We start from the raw sequence: 10,719 nt of genomic DNA, 5'->3' as shown, positions 1-10,719 counted from the left end.
GCCAGGGTTTTTTTTAAGTCAGGGCCTGCTTCCTGCTGTGCCAACATTGTCTTCATTTTTTAAAGAATCTGAGAGATTATTTTGCACAGCTACCTTGCCTTTCTTTGCAGGCTCCTGAAGCACTTTATTACTATAGCCCCCAGAGCGCCCCCCTGAGGTCAGTAAGCAGCTTTGTCCCGTGTCATCAATCAAGTAGAAAGATTTCATAGCAAAGTCAGTCCTGTTCAGTCATGCAATAATGGGATTCAACACACATGAGACTTGTGGAAAATTCTCTGTACCTCATTCTTCAGTCTATCAAAGTTAGTAAATAAGCCATAACTCTAGCTCTAGGGGATCCGACACCTTTTCTTGTCTCCCACAGATACCTGTGTACTAGTGACGCGCGCGCGCACACACACACACACACACACAAATGAAAATGAAAAAGAAATCTTTAAAATTTATAGCTATGATTTTTTAAAGCTATAAATAAATAAACCTTAAATGAGTTCATATTCAAGGTCATGTTTTGGTCAATATTGTGTTCAAGATATCCAATGACCTGAAAGGTTTGACTTCACTGATAACTTCTGCATCCATCAGTATTGACAACTGCCCTGATGTGTCCCTCCCATCAAGGCTGCCTGTGTATGTACTAGTGTCTGTCTGGGGAATGAATTTCAAGTTATGATGAAATATTTGGGTTTGTCTTTCCTTGGCGCGTTGTTTACCTTCCTCAATACAGTGACACTTCACGGGAATGAAAGTATAAACATTACTGGATATGGTTTAGCTCTAGACTGGAACAGAGTGACTCAAAAGCCAATGCACTGAACTGCTTTGACTCCTGGGTTGGAAGAGCTAGTGTGTCAGAACTGCAGGATCCTGGCCTTGCAAAAAAGAGAGTCTTATTCATGATCTCATCAGTCATACAGAGCTTTCCTTTTGAGTCAGGGTCTCCCTATATTGCTCAGGCTGCTCTGGGCTCCAAGGCGCCAACGCAGTCTTGTCCCAGTGTCTCCCACAGCTGCGATGATAAGCACGCAGCTGCCGCCATGTGCAGCTTCGGCATTTCCTCAATGCGTTCCAAGCTTATACCATTTGTCTCTCACAACAACCCTGTGATGTGGTAACTACGGCTCTCCCTCTTATAATCCAAAATGGAACTCTCCTGATGTGATCACTGTAACATAAAAGCACAGAAAAAAGTCATTTCCAAGAACAGAATGAGAAGGTCTCACTTTGTGGAGACTAAAGCTCTCCCTTTGATTCCTAAGGTGGGTGGGAAACAGTGCCCAGCTGGGGCGTTTCTGTCAAACCAAGTGTTTCTGCCAAGAAGTTATATAAATAGTAATGCCAGGGCTGCCCATTTTCTAAGAACAAGCATTTAAAATGAACTTCGTGAATTTTTTCTGACCCGAAGTGAGTCTTCTGTGAATAGATATTTCCAGACATTGGCAATGCTGAGTGTGGACTTGGGGAAATTTGTCTGCAATGCCCCTGCCTACCCTACTAGTGTTTAACAGTCCTCACCTGTCTGTTCTCTGAGGAGCCAGGTGCTGGCCTAATTCTCTGGAGAATTAGAGGGAAGGTTCTGCCACCAGTGTTTAAAGTCCCGGTGAGGAACAATCCCTTAAGAATCAGCATTGGTAGGTTATGACTCTGAGTGTGTGTTTCCCTGTGTGCATGTGAGGGAGGGAGTGTAAAGACTCAGGCATTATTTTGGCCTGCCCCATCACTTGGCAGAAAGCGCTCAGGCAGTACCCTGGTTAGCCCAGGCTTCTATGGCTACTAGTCTGCTCACAGGTGCAAAGGACCCCTTTAAAGAAAGACCCCCGTCCACTTATGCTCTCTTTCCCTCTGTCCCTTGGGACAGACAGGCCTTTTCATGTCTCCTCCTTCTCTCTGTCTCTGTGTCTCTTTGTTTTCTCTTTCCTTCCCTCTCCTTTCTAACAAAACTCACTTAAGCTCTGTCTGCCTGGCTTGTTTGTCATCCTCGTCTGCCATGGAATCCACCAAGGTTCCCCATGCTTTATTCCTAACAGGGAGGGAGAGAGAGGCATTGATAAAGAAGGTCCGTGGCCTCAGAGTCTCAGTAGTGTTGCTATCCCCAACCAGCACGGGATTATTCTTACATTGGAGGCTCCAAGAATGAAGAAGAGAATGCCTCCGTTTTAGTCCGAGTGCAGGAGGCAGTTAACACTGGCAGCGCATTTTTCTCTCCCTTAATTACCATCTCGGTTGTGTAGTCAGTTGTGTCTGAAGGATGCCAGCTATGAGACCCCTCTTTGGGGAAGAAGTGATCCACAGTTAATCAAAGTGATCAGAGGTCTGTGAATACAAGGTAAGTAACATTTGAGGATGTCACATCCTCATCATCCATGACCAGATGGCCCATGCTCTGTCTAGTTCAGTCCCTGAGTCTGGGGGACCATGAGTATATTATTGGCTTCTCAAGATTCTGTTTTGCTCTTACAAATGACACCATTGGTCTATCCTGAGAATTAAGTAAGATGACACTCGGAGGTTACTGGAAAGCCACAGATGCCCATTAATGCCCACTGTTTTTATTCTGCCTGTATTCTCAAGAGCACAGCATCTCTCGTGGGAGGCAGAGTGTGTCCCTGGGCACGGGTGGGTAATGTTTGCACTGCAGAGTTCACTTAGAGAGTAAGAAACCTTCTATTGTCCCCTGCTTGTAGGGACTGCCTTCCTCCTGCCCTCTGCCAAGCACGCGCTTGTCAAAATCCTCCGGAGACAGGAGTCATGACTCAGTACGTTTCCCCGGCTTTGCCAATCAGAAGCTCTGACACAAAACAAAGCAAACAGAACCAAACACAGGCTGTTCCTCCGCAAATCAAATAGGATCCACTGTGTAAACTGAATTGCTATGGGAGCATGGACTTCTGTTTATTTTTCTTCAAAAGCCTTCACGCCAGCTGCTTGGGAAGGTGGGCCCGGAACTGGGTAGAGAGCCGAACCCATCTGAAGTGTTTACTGAGTCCTAATTGCCTACAGCTCTGAGTCCCTATCATGCCCCTTTCCAGGATGCTTTTGTGATTTGCTGTTGAGGGAATGAATGCAATTTTAGGCCCTGACTTCTGGGATTTGGCTCACAGATCTCTCAGCTGCCTGAGTTTGCTTCCTATCACATACACCGGTAGTTAGTCTCGTTTATCATACGCTTTCTACTTTTAAGAGTTAAAAAGCAGGGAGGAGGGATGGCTTAGTGGTCAGGAGCACTTGCTGTTCTTGCAGGGCATGCGGATTTGGTTCCCAGTACAACTACCTCTAGCTCCAGATACAGGGGATCTAATACCCTTTTCTGCTTCCTGCTGTCATGTGCACTCACATGGTGCTCAAAGTGACACCTACACACACATAAAAAATTTAAAAATAAATACATCTGAGGGAAATGACACATCTCTAAAAACACTTTAACTCTAGTGTTCTTTCTTCCCTCCCTCCCTCTCTCTTCGCCTCTTTCTCTCTCCCCCTCCTCCTCCTTCTTCTTCCTCCCTCTCTCCTTCCCTCCCTCTCTCCCATCCTCTCCCTCCCTCCCTCCCTCCTCCCCCCTCTTTCTCGTGGTATTTTAAAAGCTCTACTGAGCAATCTGTTTAAATAAAAGATAACATAATACCATCTGGCTGTAGGGACCCTTAGTGCTCCACAGTCATAGGGATGTTTTTGATATAGTAAGACAGGTTATTTTCAAGGTTGAGCTCAGAAGAATCCTGAGGATCTGCAGCTTTAGTAGGGACACTGCCCACAGGTCATTGGAGGACCCTAGCCATAAAGGAGGAAGGCGCTTGTCTGTGTGCTAGCTTCCTGTGTGCAAACTCATTTTCATGGTTTGTCTCTCACCAGAAAACCCCACTAAAGACAGATACAATCCAGTACAGGTGGTAGCAGGAAACAGGGTCACCAGAGCACAGTGGTAGGGTGGGTCCGGGACTGCCTTCCGTGCATAAGAACCTAGGTATTTCACAAGTGATGAGTTGTCCTGATTAAACTCCAAAGGCATTCACAAGGCTGGGAGCTGACTATCAAGATGTCTCCAAGGACATTTGGGGTCTGGCTCTCTCCTGGCAGGTCTGGGTGGTTCACTTCAGATTCATCCACCTAATACAGGGGTAGGCACTTTCCCAGGCACAAAGATAAAACTGTGAGCTAGGCAAAGCTCCAGGGGGTGAAGAAAGCAAGACAGCATGTGGTCTCCAGAAATCTGGCCTCCTCTGAGAGTGATGCAAAGCATTTGCTTGCTCTACTATGTGTGTAACGTTTGAAAGAATAATATTACCATTATTCCTGGCAGTGTGATTACCAAACACTTCTTTGCAGCACAAGTGTCCTTGCATGACCTACTCACATTTGTTCAGCATCCTTGAAAATAGCCCCTACCTGAGTGACAAAGGCACCCACTGCCTGCCTCCTACGTTTATTTATGTGTCTAATTTGACATTTCTTCTATTACAGTTGGGTGCTGAACAACACTTTTTATTTTTTTTTTGTATGTAGTTAGGGGTAATTGAACTGATTCTTATTTTAAGTTTGTTTATTTATTTATTATGGTGTATATGCATTGTCTGTGTTCATGTGCATGCGTGTGCATACACACATATATACATGCCCTGAAACACTTTGAGGAACTAGTTCTCCCCTTCCTGTGGGCACTGGGAATTGAACTCAGATCAGCCTAGCTTCCATGGTAAGGGCTTTTACTTTCTAAACCTTTTGATTCCTTCAAATTATATATTTATTTATTTAATGTTAATGGGTGTCTTGTCTTCCTATGTTATATGTCTGCCTGGTGCCCGAAGAAGTCAGAAGAGGGTGTCAAATCCCTTGGGACTAGAGTTAAATTCAGGTGTGAGTTAAAGATTGAGTTTAACCATGGGGACACTGGAGATTGAACTTGGACCCTCTTTGAGAACAGCCAGTGCTCTTAACCACTAAGCCATCTATCTCTACAGCCCTTGATTTCTATTTTTAGAGACACTTTGTATGCTAGTGACATTTATCCTTTGTAATGTAAGTCAAAAGTGATTTCCCCCACCTTTTCATTTATCTTTTTGTTTTGTTTATGACCGTTGACCTTGTTAAAGCTTTATAATTTTTTTATATTCAAATCATTTTTGTCATATTTTCACAATAGATTTTTTCAAGACAGGGTTTCTCTGAGTAGCTTTGGAGCTTATCCTGGCACTCGCTCTGGAGACCAGACTGGCCTCGAACTCACAGAGATCCACCTGCCTCTGCTTCCCGAGTGCTAGGATTAAAGGTGCAGCACCAACACCCGGCCCCAATAGATTTTTGTATGCTTATAAGCATGCTTTAAATTTTATTCATTTACTGCTTTTCAATGTTGCTTTTTTATGGCTAAGGACTCTATTTCAAACAAAAATTTAAAAAGCCTTTGCATGAGCATGTACCTATTGCACACACATGTGTGTCTGTGAAAGCCTGGGACCCAGAGTTCAGCTCCCCAGCAGACACACGAAAGCCAGGTGTGGTGGGCAGCCCTGTAACCCCAGCACCTGGGAGGCAGAGATGGGATCCCTGCGGCAAGTTGACTGGCTGGACTAGGTAGAATCCATAAGCTCCAACGCAGCCAGAGATCTTGCTTCAACAAATAAAGAAGAGCGTGATTGAGGGAGATAGCCAATGCCAACTGTGGGCTTCAGTGCACGTGCTCACCCAAGTATACGCACATTTGCAACATACAATCATACCCACTCATGTGTACCCACACATATGCAAACATGAATACCCATAAGCACATATGACATACACCCACATATACACACAAAGGAAAAAAAATCAAAAGCTATTTCTCTAGGTGCGAGGAAGGGATGGGGAAAGGAATTCCTGCCTAGGCCAATACCCTGCAGTGTCCTGGAGGGACTGAGATAGTGCTCATTGGCTTCTCTTTGCCCCCAGGTGCAGCAACCCTCAGCAGAGTGCACCTGTCAAGGGGAACTTGTTCTAGGGACCAGTCTCTGGGAGTGACTGAATTAAGGGCATCCTTCATACTAGCAACCCACTCTCATCTTCAGCTGGGACCCTGAAAGGGTTAAGCACGGCCTGTGGGAAGCACCTCTCAGGTTCCATAGAGACAAAGCAGCCCTGGTCCCCCAACTCACCACAGTTGTTATCTGGAGGCACTGAGCCCTACATAATAATCCCAATGCACTACGACGCATAGAAGCCTCGCAAGTGTGCTTCCCATGGCCGGCTCTCCTACTGCTCGAGTTTACTTTCTGTTGCTGTGACAAACATCATTACTTGGAAAAAGAAAAGTTTACTCGGGGTATGCTTTAAGGTCACCGTCCATCATCGAGGGAGGTCAGGGCAGGAACTCAAGCAGAACCATGGTGGCAAGCTGCTTATTGGTCACTCCCTAGCTGGTTCCCAGGCCCATGCTCAGCTAGCCTTCTTACACAGCCCAGACCTACCTGCCTAGGGATTGTGCTACCCATGGTGGGCTGGCCCTCATACATCAATCATCCATCAAGACAGACTCTCACAGAAATGGCCATGGCCCAATCTGATCTGGGCAGTTCTCTCTTCCTAAACCCAGGTTGTGTGGCTGACAATAAAGTCTGACCAACACACTTACTGCCTCCATACCCCTGTGTGTTTCCTGCCATCCATTTTCTCTGGGTGGTGCTATGATTTGGCAAGCCTAAATGCAGCCACCCTCCCCTAGAAGTGGTGTATTTGCATGTCAGTTGTACAGGATCTCACTGTCCAGGCAATTTCCCTGGACACAAGGTAGGGGCCCGTGGCAAAGGCCCTGCCTCCGTGTAGAAGTTTACCTGCCTGCAGCACCTCCTGCCAATCTTGCTGGTCCTTTACCTTCATCCATGCTGGGGCAAAGGGTCCCACTCATTCTAAGAGGAACAAGGAGCAAGCTCCAAGGTTGACTTTGGGCGACCAGGCTTCACCATATGGTTTCCCGTTGTAAATACTTTCCCTGCTGATAAATCTTGAGATTTAAATATGGGGCCAATTGGTTTGTTTGACTTCTACCAAAAGTGAACTGACATTGGCCATCCAGGGTACCCACCACAGGGGCTGGACTGGGAGAGTGAGCTGACAAATGGTTCAAAGGGAATCATAGTTAAGACGGACTAGTTGGGGGGTCCCTGGCCTTGTCATCCTCTTGGGTATGGAGTCACATGGGACAAGGCATTAAGGTTGGATCTTTTCGGTGGCCACTGCACAGATGAGGGTGTAGAATAATAGCCTCTTTGATTCTGCAGCACTGTCTGGTTTGAGAAGTACTTTCTTATCCATTTTCCTCATCTGGTCCCCATAGCAACCATGACAGAGGCTAAGTAAATTATGCTATCATCCCTTTACTTAGGAGGAAACACAGAAGGAAATTAAAGATTCCTGTGGCTAAGGAACTGCCTCTGGCCTCCCTTCTCCTGTGGAGTACACTGGTCAGATCTGGGGCTGGCAGAGCCCTTTGCTCCAGTGACCAGTGGCTGGAACTTGTTTTGCTGAGGGAAAAGATGATGGTAGCCTTCCACCATGGTGGTCAACAGCCTGAGGCAACTTCACCCTGCTCCAGTGTGGGGCAGTCATCTGCTCTATCCTGAGTTCTCTCTCTTCCTTTTGATCTCTTCAGTTTGTCTGTTTTCCACAGGCTATACTTTGAATTTGCCTACGAGTTAGCTGCAACTCTTATAGATGGTTCTAGATGCCATCTAGTCTATTAAAATCAAATGTAGTGCCTTTTAAAATTAAGAGACCAAAGCATCAGGTGAAATGACGCAGTATTCCAACAGATGCAATTACAGTTTGGGCTCATCTTAGGTGTGAATGAAAATTCCTGAAAAGAAACTGTGTCCAGCTGTGAACCAAAACCAACCAACCAAACTAAAACACCCAAAACAACAAAAAAGACCTTTGTAATGAGTTTCTGTGTCTGCAGAGACTACTGGGTCGATCACAATCTCAGTTCTGTGGAGAGATTAGAATTTTGTAGGTTCAGAGGCTAATGGCTTTTATCTCGTGCTAGTGTTAGCTTTCAGGAACAGTCTTTCCTTACCCCACTCTATATCTGACCTAATACTTTGCAATAACAAATAAAGACCTCGTAGAAGCCGGGTAGTGGTAGGGCATGCCCAACTTTTGGGAGGCAGAGGCAGGTGCTATCTGTGAGTCTGAGGCCAACTTGGTCTACAGAGTGAGTTCCAGGACAGCCAGGGCAACACAGAGAAACCCTGTCTCGAAAAACCAAACCAAAGGAAAACAAAACAAACCAAAAGCAAACAAACATTTAAAACTCCAAAACCTCTTAGATGCTATTAACTTAGCAGAACACTAATTTCCACTAATCCAAGACCTAAGAATGTCAGAGATAAATGCCAGGTGGTGGTGCAAGCCTTTAAATGTGTTGGTATAGGAAGCTGCCAAGCAGCCAGTGAGGAAAAGAAGAGAAACTGGGATGTGTTTATAACAGACTATGCTTAAGACAGAGTAAGGTGTGTGTGTGTGTGTGTGTGTGTGTGTGTGTGTGCGCGCGCGCGCGCGCGCGCGCTCACATGCATGAGAGAGAGGGAGGGGAGGGATGGGAGTAAGTGGGGGGATACAGGTATGTGTGAGTCGGGATCCTATCTAGAACCAGAATTTACCCCCTGCTCACAGACTGTGACTTCAATGGATGGGCTGTGACTACGGGGGAGGCAACAGGGGAAATCTTTTACAGCTTTGGGGTTGCTCTGCTGTGGGTCTTCTTGTCAGGGCACCAACTGTGCCCTCCCACTGGAAATTGCCTTAAGTTACCTTAGGGCCAGGACATCCAGGTTGAGAACCATGGGAGCCATTGAGTGACCCTGAAGTGCCATCAGGGGGACCTCACTGAATTGCTCCTCTGTTCAACTTCTACTGAACAAACTGCCATTCCACTTGTCTTGCTGTCTATCTCCCAGAAATCTATCTACATGCATTTCTTGTCTGACCTGTTTCCTAGAAATCTAATGGCAGGCCTACGGTGCCGGAGCCAAGGGCCTGAAAGTTTTGGCACCTGGAGAAAGAGGCTGCACACTGGAACTCAGCTGGGGAAGTCTCCACCTCCTACAGGGACTCGTGGCCAATACTGAAAACTAGGAGGTCACCAGAACTGTCTTCTTTTCTCCTGTCCCTTTCCAGGGTCTGCCACATAAAAGAAGCCAGTGTGGCATTCTGGGTAATGAGGTATGCAGGGGCAATTTCTAGGAGGAAAGATAAAATCTATAATGGTCTGGGATGCGGAGGGTCGGATGATAAAGTGGTAGTCTTTCCTATTGACATAAAGTAAAAGAATATAGAACTATAGCCAGATGTGCCTTATACAGGACAAACCCCTAAGCCAAAGGCCATCATCTTCAGGAGCTCAGTTGGGCCTGCTGGGAAAGGATCAGCACAGCTGAGCTCATTGACTCTTTATTACCCACCCCCCAGAAAGAGGGGGTGGGCGGGGAGGCCATGGGACCTTGAGAAGTCAGCTCTGCTTCTCAACCAGCTGTATCATATTCTGCCCTAATTGCACAGATCGGGAGTCAGGGTGGAGGACACAGATGGGGGAGCCTAAGGGGAGGAGTTCATCTGTGCAGCCTCAGGGAAGCCACCATTCCTGTTAGGTACACTATGGCCACTTTAAGGTCACCTACGCTCAGGTCTGTAACCTCTCACCCATGGCTCTGTGTGGTGGTTTGAAAGTAAATGGCTCCCACAGGCTCACAGGGAATGGCATTATTAGGAGGTGTGGCCTTGTTGGAGTAGGTGTGGCTTGTTGCAGGAAGTATGTGCATGTGGGGTGGGGTGAAGAAGGATTGAGGTCTCAGATGCTCAAGCCAAGCCCAGTGTGGCAGTCTCTTCCTGCTGCCTACTGATCTGGATATAGACCTCTCAGCTCCTTCTCCAGCACCATGTCTGCCTGCCTGCTGCCATGCTTTCCACCATGGAGATAATGGACTAAACCTCTGAAAAGGTAAACTGCCCCAATTAAATGTTTTCCTTTATAAGAGTTGCTGTGGTCATGATGTCTCTTCATAGAAATAGAAACCCTAACTAAGACATTCTGTAAATCCAATAAACTCAGTTTGTCATCAGGACCTTAGGAGAAGGGGTCAGCATTGTTTATGTCTCTCCCAGAGGAGGGATTTTAGCAAGTTCTATTATGTCTCTCCCAGGGGAGGGATTTTGGCAAGACCTATACATTGTTCTGTGTTTTGTTTTTGGAATGATATGGAAGAAAACAGAAAGACATAATTAATGGTTGCTTTTGACAGGAGAAATCTCACCCATTGTCTTCTTCTGACCATTTGACTATTGTTCCTATGTGCATATGCATTTAATATTCTGGTAGGAGAAAATGTTAAGTGAAGGTGTTGAGTGTGTAGGCAGGGAACTGGGGAGAGAGGTTGGAGTAAACAGTTGGCCCCTTTATTTATGAGTAGGTCTGAAAGGTCTTGCTTGGTATACAGAAGAGGCCAAGTTCATGCCTTAAAGGGGGAACTGATGATTCAGTGTAACGCTGAGTGAGACTGATGCCAGTCAGGGTCCAGGACTGTGAAGGAGGTGGGCTGCTAGGTATAGGGGCCAGACTCACTCCTGTAAAATCTCTAGCTTAGAGTCACATTTGGACCGAGGGAATCACAGGACAACGAGAGGGGGGAAGACCTCCCCCCATAAACAATGACAAGAATGGGATCACCTGTTCAAGACAGCAGGCTTGTCAATAAG

This window comes from Cricetulus griseus (genome assembly GCF_003668045.3).
Source record: "Cricetulus griseus strain 17A/GY chromosome 1 unlocalized genomic scaffold, alternate assembly CriGri-PICRH-1.0 chr1_0, whole genome shotgun sequence".
In the NCBI taxonomy this organism is placed as follows: domain Eukaryota; kingdom Metazoa; phylum Chordata; class Mammalia; order Rodentia; family Cricetidae; genus Cricetulus; species Cricetulus griseus.
This window is presented reverse-complemented; position numbering follows the sequence as displayed.